Source organism: Lissotriton vulgaris, chromosome 10 (genome assembly GCF_964263255.1).
Source record: "Lissotriton vulgaris chromosome 10, aLisVul1.2, whole genome shotgun sequence".
NCBI classification, from domain to species: domain Eukaryota; kingdom Metazoa; phylum Chordata; class Amphibia; order Caudata; family Salamandridae; genus Lissotriton; species Lissotriton vulgaris.
The window spans coordinates 622,709,948-622,722,497 of record NC_141698.1 but is presented as its reverse complement, the minus strand read 5'-3'; positions in this window follow the sequence as shown (position 1 = coordinate 622,722,497).

Below are 12,550 nucleotides of genomic sequence, written 5' to 3'. Positions count from 1 at the left end.
TTACAATTGTTCCCTGTTTCTTTAATACTGTGGAATGTTGGTTACTCTACTGTGTGTATACTTAAGAATGTTAGGGCAGTTGGAGCTGAGCTTTCCTTGTAGTGACATCTTAGGGTCTTATCTACAATTAAACTATCAAACTACTTCAGCTTCCTGTGTTTCCTACTTGTAAAAAACACCATCTACTCCGGATACCCAACCGACCCCTGCCCCCACCACGTCTTCAACAAAGCCGACTCCATCATCGCACCCCAACTCCGGGACATCATCAATGCCTCCTTCAACACCGCCACCTTCCCGGAAAGCTGGAAGCACGCTGTACTCAGCGCCCTTCTGAAGAAACCAACAGCGGACCCCACCGACCTCAAGAACTTCCGCCCCATCTCGCTCCTCCCTTTTCCTGCCAAAGTCATCGAGAAGACCATCAACAGACAGCTTGCCACCTTCCTCGAGACGAACGGATCCCTCGACCACTTGCAGTCTGGTTTCTGAGCCAACCACAGCACCGAGACCGCCCTCACCGCAGCCACCGACGACATCAGATCCTTGCTCGACAACGGGGAGACAGCGACCCTCATCCTCCTGGACCTCTCCGTAGTGTTCAACACTGTCTGCCACTGCACCCTAGTGCGGCGCCTCAGCAACATCGGAATCCAAGTGAAGGCACCGGAGTGGATCATCTCGTTCCTCGCCGGAAGAACCCAGAGAGTCCGCCTCCCCCTGTTCAGATCCGAGGCCACCGAAGTCATCTGCGGCGTACCACAGGGATCATCACTCAGCCCCACCCTCTTCAACGTCTACATGAGCCCCCTCGCAGCCATCGCATGCCAACACAATCTCAACATCATCTCCTACGCCGACGACACCCAGATGATCCTCTCCCTCACCAACGACCCCGCCGCTGCCAGAACCAGCCTACACAAAGGGATGAAAGACGTCGCAGAGTGGATGAAGAACAGCCGCCTGAAACTGAACTCAGACAAGACGGAAGTCCTCATCCTGGGGTCATCGCCCTCTTCCTGGGATGACTCCTGGTGGCCCCCTGCCCTGGGCACCACTCCCAAGCCAACGGACCACACACGCAACCTGGGCTTCATCTTGGACTCCTCCCTCTCGATGATCAGACAAGTCAACGCTGTCTCATCATCATGCTTCAACACCCTGCCCATGCTCCGAAAGATCTTCCGATGGATCCCCACCGAAACCAGGAAGACGGTCACCCGGGCACTCGTCACCAGCCGAATGGACTACGGAAACGCCCTCTACGCCGGAACCACGGCCAAACTTCGAGAAAAGACTCCAACGTATCCAGAACGCCTCCGCACGACTCGTCCTGGACATCCCCCGACACAGCCACATATCCGGCCACCTGAGAGACCAGTACTGGCTCCCCGTCAGCAAGAGGATCACGTTCAGACTCCTCACCCACGCACACAAGGCCCTCCACGACCTGGGCCCCAAGTACCTTAACAACCGCCTGACAAGGAGATGATGGATGGAGCGCTGAAACGTTTCAGACACTCACACCCAGTCACAGATCTGGGTTACATCCATCATCATTCTTTAACTCACTTGCCAACCCCAGTTCAGACAAAGCTAGATGCAAATTAGTCTGGACCTTGTGCATCATGGGAACAGTCCAGCCCAAACTGCTAAGCCATGTCTTCCCTGGACCAGAAACAAGCATCCTGTTCGGGTTTTGGTATAAGACCCCTCATCTGCCTGGCTAGCTTGAATCCAGTGGCAAAGTGAGCAAGGGACCCACGTCTAGTCTGAACTGAGGTGGCGAAGTGAGCTAAAGAACAATGAAGGATTTAACTCAGATCTGTGACTGGGGTGAGTGTCTGAAAAGTTTCAGCCTCTGTCCATCATCTCCTTGTGTTTGCTTTATTCGTCCTAAGTTGGCAGGGTATACCCAGACTGGGTCCCTTGCTCACTTTGCCACTGAATTAGATCTGTGACTGGGGTGAGTGTCTGAAAAGTTTCAGCCTCTGTCCATCATCTCCTTGTGTTTGCTTTATTCGTCCTAAGTTGGCAGGGTATACCCAGACTTGGGTCCCTTGCTCACTTTGCCACTGAATTCAAGCTAGCCTAGCTGATATGGGGTGTTACTCCGAAACCGGTCCCAGGATGCTCGTTTCCTGTTTAGGGAAGACCTGGCTTGGCAGTTCGGGCTGGACTTTTCCCATGAGGCACATGGTCAAGACTGATTTGCATATAGCTGGGTCTGAACTGATGTGGTGAAGTGAGATAAAGAACGATGATGGATTCAACCCAGATCTGTGACTGGGGGTGAGTGTCTGAAAAGTCCCAGCGCTCTGTCCATCATCTACTTGTGTTTACTTTGTTCGCCCTAAGTTGGTCGGGTTTGCCCAAACGTGGGTCCCTTGCTCACTTTGCCACTGAATTCAAGCTAGCCTAGCTGATATGGGGTGTTACCCCAAAACCGGTCCCAGGATGCTTGCTTCTGGTTTAGGGAAGAGCTGGCTTGGCAGTTCGGGCTGGACTGTTCCCATGAGGCACAGAGTTAAGACTGATTTGAATATAGCTGGGTATGAACTGAGGTGGCAAAGTGAGATAAAGAATGATGATGGATTCAACCCAGATCTGTGACTGGGGGTGAGTGTCTGAAAAGTCCCAGCGCTCTGTCCATCATCTCCTTGTATTTTCTTTGTTCGCCCAAAGTTGGTAGGGTTTGCCCAAACGTGGGTCCCTTGCTCACTTTGCCACTAGATTCAGGCTAGCCTGGCTGAGAGGGGATGTTACCCCGAAACCGGTCCCAGGATGCTTGTTTCTGGTTCAGGGAAGGGCTGGCTTGGTAGTTCAGGCTGGACTTTTCCCATGAGGCACAGAGTTAAGAGTGATTTGAATATAGCTGGGTATGAACTGAGGTGGCAAAGTGAGCTAAAGAACGATGATGGATTCAACCCAGATCCGTCACTGGGGATGAGTGTCTGAAAAGTTTCAGCTATCTGCCCTTCATCTCCTTGTGTTTGCTTTGTTCACCCTAAGTTGGCAGGGTATGGCCAGATGTGGGTCCCTTGCTCACTTTGCCACTGATCTCAAGCTGGCCTGGCTGATGAGGGGTGTCACCTCGAAACAGGTCCCAGGATGCTTGTTTCCGGTTCAGGGATGACCTAGCTTGGCAGTTCAGGCTGGACTTTTCCCATGAGGCACAGGGTCAAGACTGATTTGCATAGAGCTGGGTCTGAACTGAGGGGGCGAACTGAGCTACAGAAAGATGATGGTTTGAACTCAGATCTGTGACTGGGGGTGAGCGTCTGAAAAGGTTCAGCGCTCCGTCCATCATCTCCTTGTGTTTGTCTTGTTCACCCTAAGTTGACAGGGTATGCCCAGACATGGGTCCCTTGCTCATTTTGCCACTGGATTCAAGCTAGCCTGGCTAATGAGGGATGTTACCCCAAAACCGGTCCCAGGATACTTGTTTCCGGTTCAGGGAAGACCTGACTTAGCAGACCGGGCTAGAATGTTCCCATGAGGCACACGGTCAAGACTGACAGTCAAGACTGATTAGCATATAGCTGGGTCTGAACTGACACGGCAAAGTGAGCTAACAAACGATGATGGATTCAACCAAGATTTGTGACTGGGGGTGAGTGTCTGAAGTTTCAGTTCTCCGTAGATCATCTCCTTGTGTTTGCTTTATACAATTGCTAATGCATAATTTTGCCTGAAAAAAACTGCAGATGTAAGAAAAGCGCTAACTTAAAACCAATGTTTGCATTTTTAAGTAATTGGAGATTAACAGTGGGCAGAGAGCTCTGCTCAGCCTGCCGAGTGCGTGGAATTTTGCCTACTCCATGCTCTGTGAAGTAGGTGGAGTAGGCAAAAGTCTGCACAATCCAAGGCGGAGTGGAGTTGGCCAGCCCCCGCCTCCCTCCCGCCCATTAACAATTTAGGGCCAGATGTAGGAGCCTTAATACCGGTCGGAAACGGCTGATTTTGGCCGTTTCCGACCGGTATTTGGCTTTTGAGATGTGGGGTGCATCTGATTTACAGAATTGGTAAATTTACCGATTCGGTAAATATACAGAATCGGTAAAATACCGAATCGGTAAATTTACCGATTCTGCAAATCAATATGTAGGTGGCACTTCACAGAGTGCTACAGGCCCTTTAGGAGTCGGTATTTACCACCCAATCCTATTGGGTGGTAAAATACCGAATTCAGGTGTGCATGCACATCTGTGCATGCACACCTGTGCCATGTGACACAGAGACATGCCCTTAGGGCATGTATGTGTGCCACATGTCACACAAGCCTGTACTTGGGGGGCTAGAGGGTGTGAAAGTGACACCCCCTGCTCCCTTGCAGGACTCGGTATTTACCGATTCGATAAATACCGAATCAGTATTTTCCATTAATTCCTATGGCTTCAAGGCCCATAGGAATCAATTGGCAATACCGATTCGGTATTTACAGAATCAGTAAATACCGAATCTTACAGATTCGGTAATTGTGTTTTAAAAATTACCTACATCTGCCTCCTTCTAATTTACTGATTCATAAATACCGAATCGGTAAAATTCGGTATTTATGAATCGGTAAATTAGATTTACCTACATCTAGCCCTAAATTACCAGCTTTAGGGATGCCGCAGCTAAGGTAAGCAGTTTTGCTTACTTTTAAATTGTTTTTCAAGCTTGTAATTTAATTTTTAATAGGGCGGAGGGAGGCGGGTGGCGCGTAGTGGGGCTACGCGGAGTGCGTGGAGTGTGCGGAGTGTGCAGAGTTTGTTTTCCACTGCGTTGCACTCCGCGTAGCTCCACTACGCCCACCCTTATAATGGAGATGACAACAAGCAAATCTGTGTTTCACAAAATGAAATTATTTTAAATATGAAAATAGGTTTTTGGCAAAAAGTAAATACAATTGGCAGAAACATTTAAATTGTAGGAGTGATTGAGTGAAACCCACAAAAGAAGGGTAAATATGAGTCGAAAGAGCATGTTGATAATAACCCAAAGGAAAAGCAAGTAAGTACACAATCGTCCCTGAACGGAATCTAAACAATAATGCCCTTTCCCCTCTGCCAAGGGCCAAACTCTGGTAATAAGCCATGCCTATTTCCGGTTTCATACATATAGTTTTACTAATGGAGTTCAGACTGAACAAGTCCAGGTATAATAAAGTCAATATACAACATGTAATTAATCATCTTTGTTAAAATGCTTTCTACTTAGGAAAGTAGAAATTCAAGTAGCTATAGCAGTTTTAATGCGCGATTCTTGTAACAACATTTAAAAAGTGGAGTGCTCAGTGGACTTGAGATTTCATACATGTGGAAAAACATGATTCGCTTGCTACCAGTCCCATCCAATTAAAGTCATCATATATGATGCACAGCGTATTATCTGTCACAGAGTCTTAGCTATCGAGGCTCCATCTTCTGAATACGACAACAGCATCCTTGTAATCCATTTGATACAATTAGTTCTTCTGCAGGCAGAAGTATGTCACTTTCAGATTATGAGAAATCAGGAGCCATTGTAAGTGCCTTTTCAACCTTGCATGGCAAACTGTAGAACCTTCTTTGGGGGCTTTACCGGATGCTTTATTTAGGTTTACTTTCCGTATAATTATTTACCGTGGCAAACTTATTAGTTTCTGGCCAGAAGAGCAATGGATTCCATTGAAAGGGGACGTGGTTGTGGGTAGTGGGGGGGCAGTGTTTAAGTTAGATAGTTGCCTTGTCCTGGTGCAATATATATATAGATGAGGTGACACATTTCTAAGGGATAACATCATGGTGGTAGCCATGGTTCATTGTTTGGTTAGTGATTGAGCAAAGTGGACATTTCTGCTCCCTGAAGAACAACATGCAGTAGTGCACCAATAATTGCACACCATACAGTATGCAGGTAGATAGAACTTGAAGAGACTAAGGGGGCGATGATATTATAAAAGGGATAAGAACATATGGGTCTTTGGTCTTGTCTGCACCTCATCCGTGATTGGGAGTGGTGGTTGGACCTTGGCAGGTTATTGCAGAAGAGAAGGGATGCCGGTGAGAATCTTCATTTACCTCTGTGTCTATATCTTGTAAGTGGTTGGCAGGAGGAGTTTCTGCTTTGCATATGTTGCATGCCGGGGTGTTTTATACAATGTTTATTGATTATGATTGAACAATAGTTGAGGTCTAAGCATACTGCCATGAACACATTTTGCTTTCAGGTGACATAATAGTAAAAATAATCAAGTTATAAACCACCAAACACACAATACTGCCAAATTTTACAGACACACTTAGTATCACAGTCTTCGAGTCCATCCTTACTATTAGTGGCCATACCAGGGTCCCTTAGGGCTCTCTCATTAATCGTGCCACAGAGGGGGAGCCCTAACTTAGCGCCATCTCCTGAGTGAAGGATGACTAGCATGTGTACTCAGGCCATGATATATAGCAATGCATTCCATTGCTCATACAGCTTGTGGCAAGCCACAGCCCATGCGGGTAAGAGCAGTCGGGCGGGGGACCAGGTGGGGGGGATTTCTGCGGACGATGACGAGGGAAAATGAAATAAATAATTAAATGTCTGTCGAAATCCAACCCCCTACCCCACCCGACCTCACCGCTGTTACCTACACGGACCGCGGGTGCCTGTGGTTTCGCCATTTCTAGGTGTTGTGCCACACTAGGCGAGAATTGAAAAATGCCGCCCCCTCCCTTTGCAGTATTATCCTTCTAACTGTGTTTGGTACTCGTTTGTAACATGCACACGTCACTTTTCTCTTGTAACACACTGTTTTGTACCTCTTACATTTTGTTTGTTTTTGATACTTGCACAAGTGCCACCATTGCCTATGTAACCTTTGATGTTTGAGTGTCCTCCATATATTGCAGTATTATACCTCTATGTTTACTTTGTACGCTTTTGTAACCTGCACACATGTCACTTTTTCCTCCTGTAATGCACCGTTTGCTACCTATTGTATTTTGTTGGCTAACGATTGTCACTTTTGCCTCATTTAATGTAACGTTTGCTTTTGTAATTTGTTCACTTGTAATGTTCTCATGTATCAGTTCTGTTCCTATTGTGAAGCGCGCTGACACCTTCGGGTAAAGTCCGCCCTATATAAAAATGCATAAATAAGGTAAGGGGTCCTCTGCTTTTAAGTTCTGCACTGTGCACACTCTCTTCGTGCTTCGTTGACCCCCCTCTCCCGTGTCTTACTACTCCTCCAGGCTCCTCCAGCCTCGCTCACATGCAGGGACTCGGAGATCATAGATTCATTCCATCATCACCTCAGCTCAGTCACAGGCTGGAGGCCTGGACATGGGGCCACCACCAACGCCATCTTATCTACTCTCAGATCTTTTTAGCCTGCCTGGCCTGCTGCGGCAAACAGACCCACCCCACCCGCGCCACCACCATCCAAACCGTCCTCACTCTGACACAGGGCGTCACATCACCCCTCACAGTGCTGCCTGCTATCCAGCTCCTGCTCACTCAGTGACAGTGTTTTGCGCCACTCTCCAGCCGACCGTGAGGACGGGCTCGGTCCGGAGATAACAGATAATGATTAACCCGCCCGCCTCCGCCGGCTCATTTACAACATTAGGCCTGAGTGATGAACATTATTACACATAATTAACACATGATTCATTTACAGTTGAATTTGCAGCATGCAAATGCATCCGATTCCGATCCGACACGAAATATATTATACTAGCAGCCCGTCCCGACCTTGTCCGGGAGCAATCAGGCTTCAGGGCCCCTGCCCACCCTGACATTGTCCGTGGGTCCCCCGGAGTAGCAGCCCATCCCGACCTTAGCTTCAGGGCCCCCGCCCGCCCCGACATTGTTCGTGGGTCCCCCGGAGGCCTACCTCATCCGCCGCACCTCCCCGCGCTCCTGAGTTCACCGGTCCGCCGCTCCTCCCCGCCTGTCCGCTGCTCCTCTCCGCTCCTCCTAGCCTGTCCACCGCTCCTCACAGCTCCTCCCCACCTGTCCGTCGCTCCTCCCCGCGCTCATGTCTGCCGCTCTTCCTCACGCTCCTGGACGCCGCTCCTCCCCTCGCACCTGATGTCACCACGCACGTCACAGCCGGCGCTACTTCCATGGGACTACTTTTGTTTTTCTCGTAATTTTTTAAATAACCTATATTTTTTAATTTATATAGCCTATGTCCATCTGCACACCCTGACAATTTCAACGATGTATCGGGTGTGTGGATTGGCGCTGTGGTTTCCGAGTTTACCCGCCTCAAAGGTTCAAAGTTCTTCCTTTATAATAGTAGTGTAGATTTATTTTCGCAGCCAGCGGCCTTCTGACTGACTCACCGGTGCGTGCACTGACTGCTCAAGTCCCGACCTACTGCTGCGTACGTACGTCTCCACGACACGACCACCACAGCCAGGCCTGACCACGGCTATGCTGTTTTGCAGGCTCGTGGTGCTGGGTAGAGGGCCGGCGGGAGACGGAGTCGGGACCGGACAACAAGACTGTGTGGCACTGACAGGTAGCAGCAGCTGAAGACCAGTATATATTAAATTATGAGCAAAGGAGGAGCAGCGCGCCAGCCGACCACACAGTCCGACCGTCCCCTGCGCGCCAAGAGAGATGGTGTGCCGTGCGCGTCACCGTCACTGGCCTGCTCTCCCTGGCCGAAGCACTGCTCATGGATTGGCCAAGAATGTTCCCCAGGGCCGTCATTGGTAACGCTATCCCAGCGTTACAAGATTGACGGCCCTGGGGACCCACACTTACACTAGTGTGTGCCGCACCCCGCTCTACACACACACACGCCAATAATCTAGGGAGTGCCTCTCTGCTAAACACAACAAGCAATTGCAAAAAGTGCACTCTGCACTGCATGTTCCTGTTTCCAGACTAGTGACAGTGTGCCACACACAACAAAATGCCGCCCTCATCATTTTGCTGCCCTAGGCGGCCGCCTAGTCCTGCCTAATGGCAGAATCGGCCCTGGGTCCAGGGAGGACCTGGTCTGACAGTTCATGGTGGACATTTACCGTGCAGAGCAGGGTCGAGACTGATTAGCACATGCCTGGGTCGAAACTAGAGTGGCGAGCAAAGAAAAAAAAACGATGGATTAAACCCATATGTGAATGGGGGTGAATATTTGCATTGTTCAGCATTCCGTCCATCATCTCAGTATGCCAGATAATAAAAAAGCCGAGATTACCAAACCAAAGGGTTTTGTTTAAGTGTTGGACTGCAAACCTTAACTGCCAGAAAAAAATCTAATTTAAACTATTTTTCTAGAATCCTCTGGGAACTGAAGAAGTCAACGCTGATAATTTTCCATGATGTCTGCATGAAAAATATTACTGTAACTGGCATATAAAAATACATTTGTTTTTTTATTACACTTTATAGCTAGGCAACGACTGATCTTCCTCTTTGAAACAAGGTGCATGGAAAGACCGCCTGAATATCTGCATTTCGTGTAGCTCCTTGGCAGACCCCTAATCAATGCAAAGGTTTTGATGCCTTCCTTGGTGTGAATCTGTTTACTGCCTGATAATCAGACAGCACTCCTCTATTGCTGACGGATGGAGGAGGCCCTGCTGCATTAACATGCAGGAGGCTGCTCCATAATGCCCGAGGACATTTGTCATTCAAATTTGCTGGTGCTTCTCAAGGCCTGAAGCGCCCTTGAAGTAATGACCAAGATATCTAAATATCTACGAAGAGGTCAGCGCGGATACGTTTCTCGGTAATTCCAGTTTGCTTTAATTTCCCCTTCATCTGGCCAGAGCATTTCGAACGTTCCCCAAAGTCCTTTACGACTAGGCCTTTGTGAGCAGCGACAGCAGCTGATGAAAGAGAGAGCTGATTAATGTTTGCCTTTTCCACTGCTCACTGCAGCAGTTTCAAGAAAACCAGGATTCCAGGGGAAATTTCAGTTTTTATTTTCAGTGGGTGGGAATAACCACCCTCCCCCTCAAATTGCCTCTTTTATCCTCACTTGCTTATTGCTCCCTTAATAGTTTCGGGTCTTTCCAAGGTCACAGGATCCAACAGTTCCTGGCGGAGCGTTTTTCGAAAAATGTTTATATGAGGATGATCATTTAATACCAAAATGAAGTGGCCCTGAATCACAATGGAATGTGCTACATTTAGTTGTTTGGCAATGAGGGTTCAATGTGCATGGCAATAGGGAGCACTGAAGTGTGAACGAGGGGCTGTTCTATACAGCTGGCCAATTGAAAGGCTCATTCGGAAACACTTCAAGGGTTTTGAACTGTTCCACAAAGGCACTCTTCTGGTATTGGGAAATAAATCCAAGGGTAACTTCCAGGTACATTATTACCGTTTCTGCAATTGGGAGGTGCAATATAAATAGCGGACTCAAATGTGGTTATGTTGCTGCCACTGTTCCGCATAATTTACCTCAAATATTGTTTTCATAACAACATCATTTTTTTCTTTTAGCTATGATGTGTGATCACGCATGTGCCATTCATGGAAAGCATGTTGCATTCCATACATACTTTAAGGGCCTTTGGTTCGTCTTCCTTGAGCCATTGTCTTATTTGGCTCGGAAATCTGCAGTCAGTGACTTTAGACGCTGTCAATTGCATCTTGGATCTGCTCACATGAGTATTTTAGTCTCACCTGTCTATTAGCTTTGTATCCATCTGTCTCTGTTCGAATGCATGAGTGTTGGACCTAGTCTGTGTAGCAGGGTCTCCCCTAGATGTTTACCTTCTGTTGCTAAACCTTTTTTGTTGGCATTAGGACTCCGTGCACCTTCTACCTGCTAACCTGTGCTAACGTACTTGTGCTTTCTCCTTCAAACATGGTAAAATTGGCTTACACCTAATTGGCACATTTAGTATATTTGTAAGTCCCTTTTAAATGGTACTGCATGTACCTATGGCCTGTAAATTAAATACTACTAGTGGACCTGCAGCATTCATTGTACCATCCACTAAAGTAGGCTTTTAAAATATGTCACAGGCCAGCCACTGCAGCTGGTTGTGCACTTTTAAACTGCCATTTAAACCTAGTAAAATAAACCTTTTGCCAGACCTAAACCTTCCTTTTTGATACACATAAATCACCCCTAAAGTAGGTCCTAAATGCTCATATGGCAAGGAGCATTGTATGAAGAAAGTAGGACGTGTGAACGTAGGTTTTACATTAACCCTCCCATGCTCATGACGAGCTCAGCTCGTCATGATCTTTAGAACGCTTGCACACTGGGCAAATTCCTCTGCTGTGCGAACGTTCTAAAGAAACGGGTGTGGTCATGACGAGCTGAGCTCGTCATGAGCACACGACCACCGTGTATCATGACGAGCTGAGCTTGTCATGAGCACCTGGGCGCTGCGTGCGCCCCCCTCCCCCCAGCACAGCGGGGGAATGTGGCTAGCAGCCAAGGGGTTAACAGAGGGTGGAGAACTCCGCTACGCCCGCGGAGTGCGCAGATGCGGATTCACCGCCGTGGCCATAGAAAACACCCACCGCCAGATTAGGATGGAAGTGGGATTGCGGTGAGACCAGCGGCGAACAGCAGGTCTGTCCGCCGCTGATCCGCGGGGTGTGGAGGGCTATTTGGTGGCAGTGTCTGCAAGACACCGTGAGCCAAATTAAGATGAGCATTGCTACATGCTTTTCCACGGCGGCTTTTCGGCCGTGGAAAAGCAAGTGGTCTTTGGTGTTTGGGGGCCCGTTGCGGGCACCCTGAGTGTCGGGGGGTGGGGGGTGCACATGGGGGGTATCTATGGTATCCCCCAGCATTTACATGCACAAAGCGGCAGGCACAGCGCGGTGCCTGCCGCTTTGTGCATGTAAATGTAAAACATGCATTTTTAACCTTGCGGCGGGTGCTGCTTCAAGCAGCACCCGCCGCAAGGTTAAAGATACAGGATGCACCGGAGGGACCGCCGCTGCCCCTGCGGTCGGTCCCTCCACCTCGGGGGCATCCTAATGAGGCCCTTAGTTTGCTAATACCTTTTTTACACCAGAAGGTATAGCAAAGTGCTTCCACACATCACTTTTTTTTCTGCAAGCTGGCATGTCTTCTTCATCTTCAACAGGTGTGGTTCCTTATCTTGCACGGATGATGTAGCTTCAGCCGTTGTCTAAAAGCACAGTACTGCTGGTTATAAATCCTCTTTCTAGAGACTTCACTGGCTCAGTAACTGCTTTTGGGTGTGGTTTTCCATGTGGAAGGGTGGGGTCTTAATGTATCCAAGCAGAAGAGAAGGTTTGGGTGTGTTTTTGAGTGAATTTGTGAATCCGGTTCATAAATTCGCAGATTCACAAAACTGGAGAAATGGGTAAATGTTTTGATAAACAGATATAAGGTGGTTTATATACACTTGTATATACATTCACACTGATGCTGTTAATGACAATGGAGGTCTGGACATATGCGCAGTAATTTTTTAATGTTTCATGGAGTCCGCAGATTTGGACTCACGGATTTGTACCAATCACGTGATCAGGAGTAAAATCTATAGAGTCGCAGTGTGTTAATATTTCTGGACCCGCTATGGTACAGTTGTGTCTCAACTACATTTTTACAAGACAACTACATTTGTTTAATTATATT